We start from the raw sequence: 20,824 nt of genomic DNA, 5'->3' as shown, positions 1-20,824 counted from the left end.
TGAGTTTGAATTATATAATAAAAGTGTCTTTATTTCTGCTCTACGTGATTTGTAAGCAGAGATATATAATTGCAAAGTCGAAATATGAAAAATTTCTTTTAAGAAACGTCCCCGTCATCATTATCATCATCGACCACGCATACATAGTAGTATCGTGCTACACGTATTCACACGTATACAACACATGCGCACACATATATCACACGTACACAACACATGAATAGATGCATGTATTGGAAATGTCCATCTCGCACGTTTTACAACAGACGGCGATAGTTGCCCTCCGCTATATTGACAGCGTGCGGGGTTAGATATTTTCAATTTCAATTTTCAATTTCAATTTTTACATTCAATTTTAATGTTATTATTTGCAAATTTATTGTCATAATAATTTATGTGCAAGTTTACAGTCTGTGATACAAAATCAGATATTTTGCTATTATTTCAATAATATTTCAATTATATAAATGCCTATGTATGAGTATGCATATATTTTTAATAATTTTCTTAATTAGCTTCTATATTTTTTTTAGTTGTACATCAAGCAGGTAGCATTATCAGCTCACTTGTGAGCATGGGTTGGGCAATGGCTAGTTATCATCGCAGCATTCGATTAGCTTAACAAGATAAATCTAATATCAGTGCTATAGGAACTATTTTACAATTTTTCTGGCATTTTCTTATTGCAGGTACATATATATCCAATAATTAATATACAAAATTAAATATTATTCATCACACACTTTGTATCAAAATAATATATTTTTTAAAATTTATTTTAAATTTATTTAATCATTTTTATCATTGTGATTGTAGTGGCAAGGATCTTATTGCTCAGTGTCATTGCAAGCATCTGGCCTGTATATACCATAATATATTGTGTAATACATTGGCTAAGTATGACAATATAGATTTTGATAGATTCCCATGGAATATTGGAATTTTGTCGGACTTACAGTCATCCACCACATATGCAGCCTACAATTAAAGAACGCATTTATTCCATATGATTTGCTTCCGTTATTGGAATATTTAAAATAAAAATTTTATTAATAAATTTCGATGAAATAATTTATAAGAGGTTGAAGAAACTATGAAACAAATTCAGTCTCATAAAAGGGTAGTTGGAACAATAGTGGTGAATGCAGAAGGTATTACATGAGATCATTGACATGATTTACTTGTAGTTGTAAACAAAAATTTATAAAATTATATTTGTTTTAGGTATTCCTATAAAGTCAACATTAGATAATACGACAACAGTTCAATACGCAGGTTTGATAAGTCAATTGTCAGATAAAGCTCGTTCTGTCGTACGTGATTTGAATCCAACAAATGATTTAACTTTCTTGCGCATACGTAGCAAAAAACATAAAATTATGATGGCACCAGATAAAGAATTCATATTAATAGTAGTACAAAATCCAGTTGATTGATATTTAAAAGAAACAAAAATATATTTCAAAGTTAAGATTTATTTTTTTGGTTGTTAATTTAATCTGTATGCTACATTGGATGTTAATATCTATTCAATTAAATAAAGAAAAATAAAAGAATAAAGTTTAAAAATTATACAAAATGCAGTATTTAATTACTAATTTAACAAATTATGAACTTTTAGAGTTTTTTAATAGTGCTTTCTTCTTTGGTAACAATATTATATTTTTAAGTTTGATAATTATGAAAATATGTATATATAATAATTCATGGGATGTTTATTTTTGTATTTAATACAATTATAAATGTACATTTCTCATCAATAAAATATCACAGTATCTTTTTTATAATTTAATTTTAATATTGAGATTGTTTTTATTCAGTGGAAAAAAAAATGTGTAGTTGGTCCCTATTAATTATACATACATATAAGAGTGTCGCACAAATAATTCTATGCAGTCTTTTTAAGATAATATAAAAATACTTATAAATATAATCAATTAAAATACATATAATCAAAATTGTATGTATTAAAATTCAATAGCATATAAAAAAGATTTTTTAAAATTATATATATATAATAAAAATCCAACATTTTATATATATATATATATATATATATAAATATAAATATATATTTATTTATTGTATATCATAAATATATATTTATTTATTTATATTTACCTATCTTTTTTTTATATATATGGTAGAAATACAATGTATGAGTTATTTTATTTTGCAAAATTTTTGAAAGTTAAACTATTAATTACAATGAAATTATTTCATATAATACCGAGATTCTTTTCATAATAAAGATTAAGAGAGAGTTAGATTTTATCATAAGATTTATAAAAGTCATAAGATAAGGTTAATTGCATATTGTATAGTTTATCTCTCATTTTTTAAAGTAAATAAATATCAAAGTTACATTGCTTGAACTGGTGCGTTTGAAGTATGTTGTCTTTTTGAGGGATGCAAGACAATATAGTACAAAAGCATTGCTGTAATTCCCAAGAAAAAGGAAATGATACAAATAATAAAGATTATATTAAAGTACTAAGCCTCTTTAACTGCAGGAGGACAAGCATATTGCCATAATAAATTTGCTGCAATATTTTCAAAAAAGCAGATAACATAGAAAGATAGATGTTTTCAAAATGTTTTGCTATCTACAGCATTGAGATATATAAAAATGTGCACTATGCCAATAACGGAAGCAAATAATATGGAATAAATGCGTTCTTTAATTGTAGGCTGCATATGTGGTGGATGACTGCAAGTCCGACAAAATTCCAATATTCCATGGGAATCTATCAAAATCCATATTGTCATACTTAGCCAATGTATTACACAATATATTATGGTATATACAGGCCAGATGCTTGCAATGACACTGAGCAATAAAATCCTTGCCACTACAATCACAATGATAAAAATGATTAAATAAATTTAAAATAAATTTTTAAAAATATATTATTTTGATACAAATTGTGTGATGAATAATATTTAATTTTGTATATTAATTATTGGATATATATGTACCTAAAATAAGAAAATGCCAGAAAAATTGAATTTGCTTATTTATTTAAAGATGCTTATCATATACAAAAATGAATGATATAATCTCTAAAAACTCACCTTTAAAAAAAGGTAAAAAAAGGCGACCAGTTAAGGGCACGCCATTAACAAAAATTATCCATTGCAAACCCATGTACAATAGAATTGTATGAAAAATTATCGATTATAAACCCATGTACAATCGTAACAAAAGTAATGAAATAAAAAAAAAATTGCGCCAAGTGAAAGTAGAAACTTGTACCAGTGGAAAATTAAAGTTGCAGACATATATAGAGTCGTACAATGAATCAATAAAAATTTAAATTTGCAAATGTAGAATTGTACCATAAAAAAACTTATCTTTTAAAAAAAAAAGATAAACAAGATGCCAAGTCCATGCGCCATGTGAAAAAGTGTTAAACAAAAAAGTATTTTTAAGTAAAAAAATCTATCAATTGACAAAAATTTATGTTCTAAAATTAATATCTCTACAAAAAGTAATGTCCAATTATTGCGCGAATAAATAAACATTTTTATAAAAAATTAAAATTTAAAAACTTATGCATATTTAAAATTAATATAAAATAAAAAGAAATAAAAAATTTTAGTTAAAAAAACTGGGCGCGCTGCAATGAGTTTAAAAGTAACAATTTAATTTTAATATCATTAGAATATTATTTAGCAGCGCGCCCAGTTTTTTTAACTAAAATTTTTTATTTCTTTTTATTTTATATTAATTTTAAATTTGCATAAGTTTTTAAATTTTAATTTTTTATAAAAATGTTTATTTATTCGCGCAATAATTGGACATTACTTTTTGTAGAGATATTAATTTTAGAACATAAATTTTTGTCAATTGATAGATTTTTTTACTTAAAAATACTTTTTTGTTTAACACTTTTTCACATGGCGCATGGACTTGGCATCTTGTTTATCTTTTTTTTTAAAAGATAAGTTTTTTTATGGTACAATTCTACATTTGCAAATTTAAATTTTTATTGTATACCTAACATCATGGATCATGGAGCGACATACTATGGCCGTCTGTTGTAAAACGTGCGAGATGGACATTTCCAATACATGCATCTATTCATGTGTTGTGTACGTGTGATATATGTGTGCGCATGTGTTGTATACGTGTGAATACGTGTAGCACGATACTACTATATTTGCGTGGTCGATGATGACGGGGACGTTTCTTAAAAGAAATTTTTCATATTTCGACTTTGCAATTATATATCTCTGCTTACAAATCACGTAGAGCAGAAATAAAGACACTTTTATTATATAATTCAAACTCAATCTATCGATTAAGTCTAGTATAAACTCGATTGCTTCAGCCGTTATTGAGAATTCGAAATATTATAAAGACTCAAATGTCCGACTCGCGTTAAGATACACGGTGTCTCGGCTACGCCCTTAACTGGTCGCGAGACACTACCGTGTCTCTTGATATCGCCTATTCGCCGACGTGTGTATAATTGTATAAACAACTAAGATTCGATAACGGCTCTGTAATATAAATATAAATTCTAAATCACAAAAAGGCGTAAAGAGCCAAACGCGGATGTTGAAAATAAACCGTGCACAAGGCAACGTATTATTCTCGGTGTACTAACCAAGACTTGAAAATTGAAATAATCTCTTACTTGAGATTTCAATTTGATTATTTCTATATTTCTATAATTCTATATTCTATAATTTTTATATTTTTCTCTTACATTTATTTATTTCCATAGAGGGGTTAAAGGTTTTTGAAATTAAATCTCAAGTAAGAGATGATATCAAATTAAAATCGCAAATAAGAGATTATTTCAATTTTCAAGTCTTGGTTAGTACACCGAGAATAATACGTTGCCTTGTGCACGGTTTATTTTCAACATCCGCGTTTGGCTCTTTACGCCTTCTTGTGATTTAGGATTTATATTTATATTACAGAGCCGTTATCGAATCTTAGTTGTTTATAAAATATAATTTTCAATAAATTTATAATTTTATGTGCATTTCTATTGCAATTCATCAAAATTAGATTAGTACACAACACCCTCACACACACACACACACGCACACACACACGCACGCACGCACACACGACGCACGCACGCACGCACACACGACGCACGCACGCACGCACACGCACGCACACACACACACACACACACACACACACACACACACACACACAATATTGCTTTATCAAATATTAATTAAAAATTTTTGTACAATTAAAATGTTATAATTTTTTCATTACGTTTCCAAAAGAAGTATTTTATATACAGGGTGTCCCGCAATGTAAAGTTCACTGAAACTGTGTTTTCTTAGTGTCATTCTAAGTCGAAAAGTCTTAACACACATATGTTCTAAATTTGATCGTTAAAGTTATAGCAAAAAAAACAAAATTGCATAAAATAAGAACAGTATTATTTATTAAAGATAATATTATTTATTGAACAATAATATTAAATAACTACTACTATAATTAACTACTTTATAAATTGTTCAAAATGACATGATAACTTTTTTTCTCGCACTAGTGCAGTAAAGTAAGGCATATATTGAATCGTTGAGAAATAAGTCACTTTCTGCAAGTTAATTAGTAATCGGAAATCTTTTGCGACAAGCATTACAAAAAATAATTGCTTGCGTTGTTATAGTAAAACGTAAATAATAAATAAATAAGTAATTAATAATTCGATCACAATTTTGACTGGACTTCACCCGTTATCTTGCATAGTGAAAAACACGTAAGAAAAAGAGAAATCGCTGAAATGTTCTTTATTAAGGGAAATAATAACGCTATTAATTTACAAAAGGATACTAACAATCTAAGTAATATCTACGACAAAATAATAAAGGTCGTTTAGTCTCCAATAACTCGTCTAAGAGTCTTGACGTGTTGTCAAACCGACACTATGTTCGTTCTTGACATCTCAGAATTATAATTTTATTTTTAATTTTACAAGTAAGTCTCGCTTCTTTTTCTTTTTATAATTTTGTAATATTGTTAGTAAAGTAATTTAATTTTTTTTTAAATGTATTAATCTCGGTCTATGTATTTCTAGATCACTTGATAAGGACTCAAAGAAAAGTCGAAACGTTGTGATTGAATAAATAATATTTGCCAGTACGGTCGAGAGAAGATTTTTACCTTTTTTAAATTTTGTCTGGCGATTTTCAAATATCTACGTTCTTATTAAATAATATATAAAAATTGTAAATAAATAAGTAAATAATTACTTTTGCATTTTTTTGCTATAACTTTAAAACAACTTTAGGGCAAATGTCTATTAAGATTTTTTGACTTTTAGAATGATACCAAGAATACACAGTTTCAGTATGGACATCACGTTGCGACTACCTATATAGCATTATATAATTTGTCTAAAAAAAGACATCACAGTAAAAAAGCGCTAAGTATACCCAGAAAGCAAAATGTATGGAAATTGCCAACAAATCGGCAACAGATTTCCACAAAAGTTGCTACCAACTTGGCATCTGTTATGTCCGCATTAGGCTTATGATTTGCTAACAAAGCCTGCTGACAGACTCTGACAGCAGATCGACGACAGAAACCGAGCAGGATCTGCTTGGTTTCTGCTGCTAATCTGCCGTCAAATTGTGCGCCGTCAGATCTTGCTCGGTTTCTGTCGCAAATCTGACGTCAAGTCATGTTAGCAGATTCTGCTCGGTATCTGCTGTGGGAGGCTGTTAGCAGGGTCTGCTCGATTTTCAGCACCAATTTGTTGACTTAATCGGTCATAACAACTTCTGTACAAAATTTGTGACTTTTTTGCTGATATAAATTGACAGCAGACGTTTGCATATAATCTGTTTCGACAAACTTGGCTATCTGGGTATCTTTCGCCAACAAGTTCTTTACAAAAATAAATCGGCATAAAAAATATCTCCCCAAAAATTATGTTTATAGCACAGACGTCTATATATAAACTAGACTGCTAACTCCCTCAGTTTTGTTTATGTAAATTGACCACAAAAAGTACGTACAAAAGTCATTCATTTCGCGCATGCGCACTTAATGATTGCGTCATTTTTGCATATGGCAAATACATGTGAAAATCTTAATCTTACTAATTCAATTTGTAGTAATAATTTGTGACAAAAATGTTCTAAAAATTAGAAAAATCAAAGCCATCATGGTATATAATTGTGCTATTTGTATGCGCGACAACATTAAAAATAAAATCGTCTTTTTCAAGTAAGTATTATCGAGTAAAAAAGTACTTATATTGCAATACTTTTGAGAATAAATATAAATATGAATATTTCACCATAAATTGTGAAATAAAATGTTGTAAAATAATATAGATTTCCCACAACTGAACCCATAATACTACCACAATGGATTAAGGCGATTGTTGAAGATTCGTTCTTTAGAGCGAATCCTCGAGGTCGATCGAATCCTCGAGAATGTTTGAAATTCCTCAATGTTTACGCTTAAGAAACATGTGAAACCTGCGTGTACACTAGCCGCTAATTGGCGTGTGTTCATCGCCTGATTTTCTATAATCCAATCGCGACACCGATCGGCAGCCGCCCTACGCGCGCTCCGAAATTCGCGCTGCCCTAGAGTCAGTCTTCGAGAGAGCGAGCGCCGAGCGACATCATTCTCTGTTACGCGACGTACTTAGTTCAAAGCGAAATAAAGAGATTCTTAGCCGATTCAAAACGCGTACATTTATTCGATCTGTGAAACCGGCATCCTTCAACAATCCCTTGTTAAAACTTGTACAGCGGTTAATAAAGAAAATTGGACACCGACAATATCAAGCCGTGTCTGTCAATTACATTTCAAAAATACTGATTTTACAAATGCATCAAAAATATTGAGATTAAAAAAGATGTTATACTATCTCAGAATTTAAATAATGAAAGTATTAATTATTGAGAATAATCGTAAATATATATATACACATATTGCATAATCAATTGCATAAATAAATTAAATTATGAGTAAAATATGTTTCTCTTTCTTTAGATGTTTTAGATTTATATGCAGAGTAATGTACATATATACAGACAGTAACGTAGAGAATCCAACATTGCAAACAGATAAAAAGATTATATATACAGGGTGTCCCAGAATTAATAGTAAAAAAAAATATATTCTACAAGTCAAAATAAGGTAAAATTGTCCTATAAACATATGTCCGGAAATGCACTCCCTCTGAGCTACACCCCCCAAAATTTCCCCAAAAAACTCGAATTTTGCGTACATAGTTTGCGCAAAACTTGCCCATAGGTTGAAGCATAGGGTACAGGTACAGACGTCTTTATTGTTAGGTCGATTATCTCGAAAACGGTTTGTCGTATGAAAAAATCAGAGTCAAAAAATGCTTATTTTTGTATTTTGATAAAAAGTAATAAAAAAAGTGCTAATAATCATATAAAAACACATAAACTAATGATATATTTTGTGCAACCGGCGCGCAAAAAGTCGCCCTTTACGTACATGATGGGATTTTAGAAAAGGCTCCCTTTCCACGCACCGGTCACGCAAAATATCGTAGCCAACATGTGCGGGTCATAAATTTATGAAAAAATCAAAGAATCAAAAAATGCTTATTTTTGTATTTTCCGTCATAAACTGTTAATGTATTTCAAAATTGCATCTACACATAAGTTTTGTCATATTGAAAAGTAGCCCCCACCCCCCAAAAATCCCCTTCGAAATTTTGTTAGAAAATTTTTGACAATAAAAATGAATAAAACGCACAAAAAAATGTGTATGTACCAATTTTCATAAAATTCTAAGTCCAAGTTTAGACAATATACGGAACATTCGAATTTTTGGGAAAACTTGAGGAAGGGGTGTAGCTCAGAAGGGGTGCATTTCCGGACATATGTTTATAGGACAATTTTACCTTATTTTGACTTGTAGAATATACCTATTTTTTTCTACTATCAATTCTGAAACTCTGTATAAGTAAATATACTAAAATAAAATATAAGTAGCTTTACTTATAAAAGCAATGATTTATTTATCTCTATATCTTTTGCCCAATATAATCAGTCTTTGACTATATACCTCTGGACTGCTAATGCCTCATTTTTTCATATAAAAATCGTGATCTAAGATCTCAGCGCCCCCAGGTACCAAATGGCTACGCCAAAAACTAATCGCATGTCCTGAATTTTGTCTGGTTTTGTCTGTGTATTATTTGCACAAGAGAATTTTCAGAGTAAAAAAAAATATAAGTAAAAATAAAAAAATGGTTCGTTATTGTTTTGTTAAATTATGTAATAACACAAGATATAAAGCAAAAGGAGTACAAAATTTTACTTCTGTGCCATTATATAGATAAGTTTTTACTTTTTATTAACCTAACTTTTAAAAAATAATTTTTTTTTAACTCCTATATAATATATGTTTGCATGAAACTCTAGTCTTATATTCATATTTAATTTATATTTATTATTATTATAATTATCTACACAAATAAATATATATTTTTACAAATTTCCAAATAATCCTGAAATTCGAAAGAAATGGCAAGCCTTAATTACTTTGAATGGTCAGGAAAACACTTTAAATGTGCCAAAAACAGCAACAATATGTGCGAAACATTTTGAAGAAAATTGTTTTAAGAAGATTGGTTTATCTTGTGTACGCCTAAAGCCACATTCAATTCTAACAATATTCCCATGTGCAGAAAATAAAAAGTAAATTGAAGAAAAATAAAATAAAATAAAATACAATGAATCCCTTAAAATACAATAAAAGATGTCAAAAAATGTATATGTTATTATTTATATGTGCAGACTAGAAGAAATACAGTCAATTGACAACTGCCATGAAAATAGCGAGCAAGAACAATCGTTACAAATGATGGACGGATCAAACATATCAAAGTAAGAAAAATATTTTGTGAATTGTTCATATAAAATTAAAACAGAAAGTTATATTTTATTTAGCTGTAATACTTATTAAATTATTAAATTTTTTTCAGTGAAGTGCTTGTTCAAACAGTAAATGAACAACATGATACCACAATCACGCTTTTGCCAAAGAGTTTCTCCACTCCAAAAAAGGAAAAAAAATTTGATATCTTGGTGATATTTCCAATAATTTAGTTGAAGAAATGACGCCAACAAAATTAAGACATTCGATTTATTTGCTTAGAAAGACTTGCCAAAAAAAGGATCACAAGATAAAGCGATTGCAATCTCTTGAAAATTGACATAAGAAAAAAATTAAATCGTTGAAAAATTTATTATCAGATTTAAGAAAAAATAATTTACTTTCTTAAAATACCTGTGATGTTATGCAGGTATAAGATTTTTTATTTTAAAAATTAATTGTATATATTTTTTTTATATATTTAATATTATATATAATGAATCTTGTATTTTTGATGTATTTGTAATGGATCATTTTTTATATATTTGTAATCGATTATATTTTTGTATGTATTTTTAATTATATATCTGATTGATTTGTAATGAATTTTTGTGGATTCTTGATTTGTAATAAATATCGTAGAGTTTTTCTGAAGAAAAATTAATTATTAAAGAAATTGAAAAAGGGAAAGTTAATGGACGGTATTCTTCAGAGTTACGGGCGTTTGCGTTAACGTTAAACTTTTATAGTCCGAAAGCATACAATTATGTACGAGAAGTCTATAGAAATAAATTACCAGCTCCGTCTACGATACGATCTTGGTATGCTAACACGAATGGATCTCCTGGTTTTACATAAGAAGCTTTTAATATTTTGAAGAAAAAAGCGAAACTGCTGGAGATAAAAAATATATGCTACTTTGATGATGGACGAAATAGCTATAAGAAAGCAACTTGAATGGAGTCATTCAGAAAAAAGTTTGTTGGTTATATGGATTGCGGAATTGTAATACCAGAACCTGATAATATGCTTTTGGCTAAAAAAAGCATTGGTCTATTTACTAACAGGTCTTAATGAAAAATGGAAAATACCAGTTGCCTACTTTTACATAGATAGTCTAACATCACAAGAACAAACTGAAATTACTCAAAAAATTTAAAATTTTTTAGCTCTGTCAGGAATTTAAGCATTATTGCATTAACATTTAATGGACTTCCAGCAAACATTAAAATGTGCACTGAGTTAAATGCAGATGCATACAACAATAGGCCATACTTCCGACATCCAACGTGTGATCATGACATAGTCATATTTTTTGATGCTGCACATACAAGCTGATACGAGCAGCTTGGGTCACTAAAGGAATTTTATATGATAGCAATTTATGAAAACCCTATAAAATGGGAGTTCATTGAAAACCTAGACCGTTTACAAGAAAATGGCTATTTTCATTTAGCAAATAAAATTAATAATAAACATATCTAATGGCAAAAAAATAAAATGAGCGTAAAGTTAACTGCCCAAACATTAAGTGAAAGCTGTGCAACTGCCTTAGAATTATTAATTAAAGAAGAACACCCGGACTTTTTAGAGTGTGCTCCGACTATTACATTTTCAAGAATGGTCAATAATACATTCAATTGCTTAAATTCTTGAAGCAAGTTTTCGCATGGTTTTAAACGACCATTAAGATCAGACACAGCTTTCGAAAGATTTAATTTTTTTGATAAAGCTATACAATATTTTTCCGATATTAAAATTCATCCTAATGGACAATTGATAACGGAAACTAAATCAAAGACCGGATTTTTAGATTTTATTATTGATTTACAAAATTTGAAAAAAATATATCTAGATTATGTCGAGACAGAATATTTAAAATATATTTTATTATATAAATTCTTTCAAGATCATCTAGAGATATTTTTTCATGCATCTGAGCTATGGGAGGATATAATAATAATCCCAATTGTATCCAATTTACATCAGCTTACAAGCGCCTTTTACATCATAATAAAGTCAAATCGTCAGCAGTGGCAAACTGTATCCCGCTTGATAATACCAGTTTATTGACGATATCTTCAACAAAAATTAAAAAGAGCCCTATTGAACTGAAAGAGGAAGATATTGAAGAAATTGATAATATTGAAAAAATTGATAATATTCCACTTCAATATATTGATTCAAAATGTTGAACAATAATAGAATTATATTTAAAAGTAAAATTGTATTACTTTGGAAAAGAATTAACAAGAAATTTGCATTTAACATATGTAAGAAAAGATTTTACGAAAATTATATTGGTATAGTCTCACTTTTTACTAACGTACCTATCGATTTGGCTCTCGAGAGTGTTTCCAGTAGATGGCAATATATTGAGAATAAGTACAATCTTCCTAAGTCTGAATTTTTTAATGGAGTAAGCCTCGTATTAAATTCTACGTTTTTTACATTCAACAATGTTTTTTATCAATAGTCCTTCGGCACACCAATGGGTTCTCCTTTATCTCCTATCATAGCTGATATAGTACTACAGGACTTGGAAAATAAAGCTCTACAACTATTAAAGTTTAATCCACCCATATACTTTAGATATGTTGATGATATAATAATGGCTGCTCCGTCGGATTCTATAGATCACACTTTGAATGTATTTAATTCCTTTCATGAAAGAATCCAGTTTACTCTTGAGATTCAAGATAATAATAAAATTAATTTTCTCGACTTAACATTGATATTAAAAAATAATTACATTATATACGATTGGTACCATAAAAAAACGTTTTCTGGTAGATATCTGAATTTTCTTTCTTAACATCCGATGAGTCAAAAAAGAGGTACAATAATGGGACTGGTTGATCGAGCCTTTTTATTGTCAGATCCAGAATTTCATAAGAAAAATTTAGAGTTAGTAATTAATTTATTACTTGAAAATAATTATCCTCTGAAATTAATCTTTGACACAATGAATCATAGACTAAAATATTTAATTGAACAACGTAATAATCTTACAAAAAATAATGACCACATTGAAAAAGTCTCGTATTTCTGCATCCCATTCTTACCGACGCTTAGTGAACAATACAGAAACATCGTTAAAGACATGAACGTTAAACTCTCTTTTTACAGTCTTAACAAATTGAATAAATACATAAAAGTACATAAAGATTTTATTCCTAAGTGCTCAAACACCAATGTGATATATAAAATAGATTGTAAAGAGTGTAATGCGTCGTATGTTGGTCAGACTAGTAGGAAATTATCTACTAGAATATCTGAACATCGATCTAATATACACAGGAATGTAAAAAAATCTGTAATCACTGACCATAGATTAAAATATAATCATGAATTTTGTTGGGACGATGTAAAAATACTTGATAAAGAATCACAATATAACAAAAAATTGATTTCAGAAATGATATTTATAAAAAGGCAAAATAACAGCCTCAATTTAAAAACAGATATTGATGGCTTGCCAGTAATATATGACGATATTATGCATAGACTACCTAAGATTTGAAAGTTAAAAAACATAAACAACGAACTATTTTTCTCACTTTGCGGCCGTCTTTTTGAGAGTTTAGAACCATTCGTTATAGCAAGCTTGAGCAATCAACATCTGAAAGCCTTCACGTCAAAGATTTCATCTCACTTGATTCAACTGTAAGTCTATTTTTTATTTCTAATTATCCGCATTGTTAATTTTCGTACATAATGATTTTATAGACATATTAACAATGGCAGTCGAAAATCGCAACCGTCTTCCTAACAGAACAATTAGTGAGAGATCCGTTTCGCGACAATAACATATAATGACGTTTTGAAGAATATTTTATATATAAATAATGCTCATGCTTCACAAATGCGTTGTTTTCGCTTAATTAAAATAAAATATCTTGACACTGTATAGTTTTAGTATAATGACATTTATAAATAATTTATTGTTAAATTTTATTAAATCTCTAATTTTTACTTGTATGCGCTGAAGAAGATTAGAAAAGACAACCGAAACGTTCGAACAAATTTATTTCCGTCTGATATTTAATATTTATGTTATACATCGTTTCACAAATAAATTACTAATTGATAGAATTTAATTAACTCTTATTGCCTTTTAGTTATTGATTAATTTATTAAAGAGCTGTTACAAATTATATTAAAAAAATAAAATTGCAAAAAAAAAAATAAAAAATTTAAGATAAAAATATAATAATCCATAATAAAAATACAAAAATTAAAATATTAAAAATTAAAATTTATAATAAAAATACAAAAATAAATATTCAAAATATAAGAATTATTAAAATTAAAAATAAAGAAAATAAAAATTTCCAATAAAAAAGATATAAAAATAAAAAAATAAATAAGGAACAAGTTAGAGAAAAAAGTGCAAAAATACACCATTTATTTAAATATAAAGTCTATCAATTTTACGAAAAATGTTTACATGAACAATGCAGTTTATCTACTTCGATTACGAAAAGTGTGTTAATTTTAATTAAAAATATTTTATTGTATAATATTCGATTTGACAATGAAATTCTTTTAATTCTTTTAATTCCCAATTTAATATAGACCAATGCCTGATTAATTTATAATATATATTGTAATATAAATTACTTATGGGAAATAGAATTATTAAATATATATATATATATATATATATATATATATATATATATATACATATATATATATATGTATATTATATTATTTAAAAACTGAAATTATAAACGACAAATTGAAATAAATGTAAATACCAATATAATATAATAATAAATAAATTAATTTAAATTTAAAAAAAAAGAGCATATTTATTATTATTTATCATTGTAGAAACATTGTAGAAATTATGACATATTTAATTTGGTAATAACGTTCGAAAAAAACATTAATTCTCGATATCTATAAATTAAACAAGCATATACAATTTGTTATAGAATAACAAATTAAAAAATTTTTTACAGAAACCTAAATGTTTTTAAATAAATTATGTAGAGAATAAAGATAATTGTTGAAATAAAAAGTATCATTTTTTCTTAGAAACTAAATAAAATATTTTTTAAAAAATAATTGAATCACAGGCGTGATTTTAACCAACAGTGTGTTGCTCAATCTTAATCTTGCTTTCTCGAGAGATTATCGAAGACTGATAACGTTTGCGATAGAATATGAAATACATAATAATTGAATCACAGACGTGATTTTAACCAAAAGTGTGTTGCTCAATCTTAATCTTGCTTTCTCGAGAGACTATCGAAGACTGACAACGTTTGCGATACAATATGAAATACGTAAATAAACCTACAAGGTTACATATATCAATTTTTGGCACAATGTATTAACTAAACAAAACTAGTTATTATATTTGTACGTGAGAAATAAAAAATGAAAATAAAAACACGAATGTGTACAGGCCACAATTCTCACATACATATGTATGGTCTTTTTTTTTTTTTTTTTAAGTCAGGAAATTTGCCTAAACCAAACTTCGCGTCCTGACCCTTGAGGGAGAGCCAGGAGGCTTCGTGGTGGATTCCCGTCCGTAGTATCCCGAAGGACTATCGGACGGGGTACCGACCTAAAACCTGACTGAAGCCCCTGGTCATATGGGTATTGTCCACCGCGGAACCGCGTTAGCATTACTTCACGGTGGACACCCGACCGGCGTCCTTTAGGAAGGACACATCCCCCGAGAGGATACTACAGGTATCCCCCCGGAGAGGACATCCCTTGCCCCGAAAGGGCATCGAGGGGAGCCGGGCTACTAGCTCCCCCCGGACTTCCCAGGGTCGACGTGCAATGAGATCGGGGCCCCCACCCCTTTCTCTGCCAACCCGGTAAGTGAGGTGACCGCAGTCACCCACCCACACACAAATAACGTCACAAGACGTTACAAAAGACTAACAGTGCACGACATGTACACAACCACAATCAAAACATAGTAGAGGCCACAGGCCCAGCCCTCTAGGGGCCCACAATAAGGCACTATGGCCAACCACAGTAAAGGTGGGAGGGTTATTACTCCCACCTGTAACAAAAGACAACAAGACAAGGACGACATAAACTTGGCGCGGGTGAAGAGGCCGCGGAGTCACCTCTCGGCAACCTCCCCGGCACTCAATCACCCATCGCCGCAACCTACAACATAAAACTTGGCGGGGCAGGGAGACCACGGAGTCACCTTTCGGCAACCTCCCCAAAACTCCCCGCACCCACCGCTACACTTTACTACAAACAGAGGACAAAACCAACACTAAACATCGGGGGCAGAACTGCAGCCCGGCACGGGGGAGCCACCTCTCCGCGACTTCCCCCGCCCCCGGCTACAGTCTACCCTCGTCCATTCCGGGCTCGCAAGCCCCCCATCGGGGCGCCCCGGAGACTGCGCGCGCTCGGCAGCAGGAGTGCCCCCCCCTGTTCCTCTTAGGAGGGACACGCACACGAGCACAAGCCTTCGACCCACAGCGATGTCCAGAGGGTTTCCCCCTGGACGCACACGAAAGACATCGGGGCGGCGCCACGCAGTTGGCCGCCTTGTGCCCCGAGCCACCACATCGATAACACAAACCGCTGCGATCAGCATCGGCACCACAAACATTGGCCGAGTGGCCAAACTCGTGGCACCGATAACATTGCAAGGGGCGGCGGGCCAGATGAACGACATCTAGCCTTTCCCACCCCCCCGACATCACAATTTTCCCAGCAACAGCGAGCTTTCGCGCCACTCCAGCAGGGCAGCGGACCCACAAAGTACCGAAACCCGACCCAGGGAAGAGTCGGATCTCCCCGGCCCTGAGCTCTTCAGTGCTGCAGCCTCCGTCCAAAGCAACCCTGTTGAGGACCTCCTGACGACTGACAAAAGCCATCATCCCCTTTATACGGATGTCCTCCATCCGTGAGGGGCGGGCAACCCTAATTGTTCCAGATGTCGGGAACACTTCTTCTATTTTACTCGCCAGCACGTCCGCCTTCGCTGACGAGTCTTTACCTCGAACTGACAGCAAAATGCTGCCAGTTATCCCTCTGCGCATGCGCATAGATTTGATCCCTAATTCCTTGACATTAATTTTGGCCTTAGCCTCGGACAAAACCGAGGCATAAGTCCGCTCTTGTTCCCCCCTCCCGACCGTCAGTGAGATCACCGACGCAGAAGGAGGGCGGGGAATTTGACTCCTCTTCTGAGCAGGAGTGCCCGAAGAAAAGATCCTCTTAATAGAGGACCCCCCACGCCTACGATGACGCCTCTTCTTCTTGTTGGAGTCCCCAGGTCCAGAGGCATCCGCCGAAACCTCCACATTAGCGGAGGCAGCGGAGCCCCCAGGCAAGAGGTCACCCGTCTGCACAATTGCGCTTCCACCTCGACTCGCTGCAGGCGCACGCATAGCAACCACTCCCCCCAAAAAAGGAGCAGTCCCAGCCTGCTCCGCAAGTTCCGACCTAATTGAGGTCATCACTGAGATCGATATGTCGTCCCTCAAGTCACTTAAGCGACGGTCCAGAAGGGACGACAAATCGGAAAGCATAATTGGTCGGTCCTCGACCAAAGGACTCGCCAACACCGCAGCCGAGACAGGCGGTGATCCCTCCGAAGAGGGTGGGCGAGGTCTCTTTTTAGCACCCTTATCTTCAAGATAAAACCCTTCAATCTGAGGGATTGCCGAATGAAGAAAACCTATTTTCTCCGTCAATCTATCGACCTCCCGTTCCAGGGCTGAAACACGACCTCTCAGACCCTGGTTTTCACTTCTTAGTGAGTCCATCCTTGGATCCGCCTCCGCAGTTGTTCGGGAAACAGCCTCACTAATAACTCCTCCAAGTTTCCTTGAGGAAATCCGGAGCTCCTCAGCCATGACCTCGCCAAGGCCAGGGAGTCCAGCCACCTTCTCAACTTGGGACACGAACCTTTCACCTAACCTACGAAGCTCAAGAGCGGTGATTCCCCTGAGTTTCTCCGCAAACGCCGCATCCGAAGGGATATTACTCGGGCCCATCGCTGTTAGAGTTGGACCAAAAGAAGGGTCCAGCACTCTTTTTGCGTATTCTAATTTTAACGCCTCATTCATGGCGACATTTAAGCGCTCCCTTTCAGCCGCAAGATTAACGTAATCCCCAGTTGTTTTGGGGCGACCTCTTTTACGTGCAGTGCACTTACCTGCATTTTTCTTCCGCGGGTATTGTTTCCTTCCCGTAAGTGCTCTCTTGTCCTTGGGAGCCCACAATGCATCCCTGTCAGCTCTGCTCACCCTAGCTTCCGGGGAGCTACCCGACAAGACAGAGATAAACGATGGCTCACCAACTTCCAGTTTATCACCGCTACTAACCCCTCTCAGCTTTTCAGGAGAGGGGAGAGGCTGAGAACAGTCACTCTCAATTACTGAGTCACTCACCGACTCAGTGCCCACTTCCTCTGTCGAGCCACTCAGCACGATAGGCTCAAAAGACCGTACGCACTTGTGATAACGACAGAAAGGTGTTCTGTCGCGCACACACTCCCGCAAGAACCCCTCGGCATAATTGGCCAACGTAGTATATTGGCCAATAAACCGAAACCCACGGATCTCTTCATCCAGGAGGAAGCGATAAATATCCTCAGCTAACTCTCTTGGGTCATCGTTCTGCCCCAGGTCTTCCCATATAATGGACAGCTCAATAAGCTGGTCCTCCACCTCGTCGACTAGCTGTTTCGACACTGTAACTTTCCAATCTGCGGACCCAGTCGACAAATCCGCAGACGACCCGTTGCTCAATGACGACGAGGAGGGAGCCAGGCCTACACCCCCCCCACGCCGGTTCCTGGTATCCGATCCCAGGACGATCGCTTCTTTTCCGAAACTATCCATGATACTGAAAAAGAAATTGGTTTTTTCTGTCGGGGGTTTTCCTTCCCCTTAGGAGGTTGCCTTACTCAGCTAACGGGGCCTCCCCCCGGGTGTTATCTTCGGTGTTTTCCTTCACCTAGTGCAGTGGACAAGTCCTTTTTAGGGCCTGCACGCCCATCACGCCCCATTCATCCTTCGCACGCACTCCAGCTCGGGTACCTCGGGATTGCGAAACCCGTACACTACAGGGATGAGTCTGTAGTGCCCCTGAGGGAACATATGTATGGTCTGGCCTATACACATTTGTCTTTTTATTTTTATTTTTTATTTTTCACGTACAAATATAATAACTAGTTTTATTTAATTATCGATACATATATGTATAGAGATGCCAAAGGTCAGAATATCTTTATGACGAGATTCACTATCTTCTTCCCTGAGCACGTTTTATGCATCGAAGACCATCAATTTAGTTTAGTTTTCCACCTCTTCCTCGTCCTCTTCTTGGTCCCCAATAATAATAAGGAGACAATTTGTATAAAAAAATGCATAAAGTTTTCTTCTTGTTGCCTCACTCCTGCTCTTTTTCCTCTTCGTCTAAAATTATTGTCTTTATATATATATATATATATATATATAAATTGTATTACATATATGAATTGAATTATATATAATATATATATGTATTTATATATATAATTCAATTCATATATGTAATTCAATTATATGTATATATATTTAAATATATAATTCAATTCATATATGTAATTCAATTTATATATATATATATATATATACATTTCTTTATCTGATTTTATTTGAAATTTTTATTTTATTTGTTGTATATATTTATTATAAATTAGAAACGTTAATTATCTCTAATTATATCTGCAAATGTCATGTCTTTAAGAGGTACGGAGTCTTTCATTCCTGTCCATGACAGTTTGCGGCATACTTCATCCGTAAGTATTTATTTTAATATATTTTTTATTTTTTGTTGAAATATCGCACCACCTATTGTTGTAATTTTAGTTTTCTGCAATAAAATATTATATATAGTTATATATATATATATATATATAACTATATAATATTTTATATATATATATATATAACTATTTATTATATATATATATATATATATATATATATATATATATATATATATATATACATTTCCGTCTGCAAAAGTCACAAATAATAATATGAAGTATATAAGTGATATATATAAGTGATATATCAGGAGACGCGGTAGTGTCTCCGGCCATGTTCAAATCCTAAAAGACCTTAAAAAAGACACTACAAGTCTCTTATCCTGCACCATCAAAGTCCATCTTTTGGGGGTGTAGAACTATTAAAATATAAAAAATTTTGAATTGCACGTAATATAACCTGAAAGGCGGCATCGCCACGAGTAATTTGAGCCAAGAAGGAATAAAATCGGTCAAGCCGTTCTGGAGATACAAGCGGTCAAAAAGTGACGTTTTTCATAAAAAATGAAGTAACGTCGTCTTCTTCTTCTTCTTCTTCTCTGTCCGCGTCCGCTGACGTCATCAGGATTATATATATATATAATATATATATATAAATCTCTTCTCACCTTTTACTCACACCTCCCTCAACTTCTACCCACCTCTTTCCCTCCCACATCCCGACCCCCGCCCCCACCACCACCCCCACTCCTCTTTCGCCCTAACTCACCCTCTTTCGTCCTATTTTTTCAGTTTTTTCGTTCTCTCTCACCCTCTGTTGTCCTCTTTCACCCTCTTTCGTCCTCTTTTACCATTTTTCGCCTCTTTCGTCCTTTTTCATCCTCTTTCACCCTCTTTTGTCCTCTTTCACCATCTTTCATTCTCTCTCACCCTCTTTCATTCCCTCTCACCCTCTTTCGTCCTCTTTCACTCTCACTCTCTTTCATTCTCTCTCACCCTCTTTCGACCTCTCTCACCCTCTTTCGTCCTCTTTCACTCTCCTTTGTCCTCTCTCACTCTCTTTCATTCTCTCTCACTCTCTCTCACCCTCTTTCACCCTCTTTCGTCCTCTTTCACCCTCTTTCGTCCTCTTTCGTCCTCGTCCTCTTTCGCCCTCTTTCACCCAATTTCGTCCTCTTTCACCCTCTTTCGCCTATCTCGTCTTCTCTGACCCT

The 20,824-nt window shown here is 33.1% G+C and overlaps 1 long non-coding RNA gene and 1 pseudogene across 1 annotated transcript; both read left to right on the top strand.

Moving 5' to 3' along the window:
* Positions 1 to 418: 418 nt before the first annotated feature.
* On the top strand, positions 419 to 1,499 carry LOC146723488 (uncharacterized). Its single transcript, XR_014924541.1, has 3 exons — positions 419 to 689; positions 817 to 1,151; positions 1,225 to 1,499. It is a non-coding gene; the product is annotated as an uncharacterized LOC146723488 (long non-coding RNA).
* Positions 1,500 to 9,224: 7,725 nt separating this feature from the next.
* On the top strand, positions 9,225 to 10,289 carry LOC146723487 (uncharacterized; annotated as a pseudogene).
* Positions 10,290 to 20,824: the final 10,535 nt, after the last annotated feature.

Source organism: Nylanderia fulva, unplaced genomic scaffold, assembly GCF_048542155.1.
Source record: "Nylanderia fulva isolate GAGA-0341 unplaced genomic scaffold, ASM4854215v1 Scaffold193, whole genome shotgun sequence".
NCBI classification, from domain to species: domain Eukaryota; kingdom Metazoa; phylum Arthropoda; class Insecta; order Hymenoptera; family Formicidae; genus Nylanderia; species Nylanderia fulva.
This window is presented reverse-complemented; position numbering and strand designations above follow the sequence as displayed.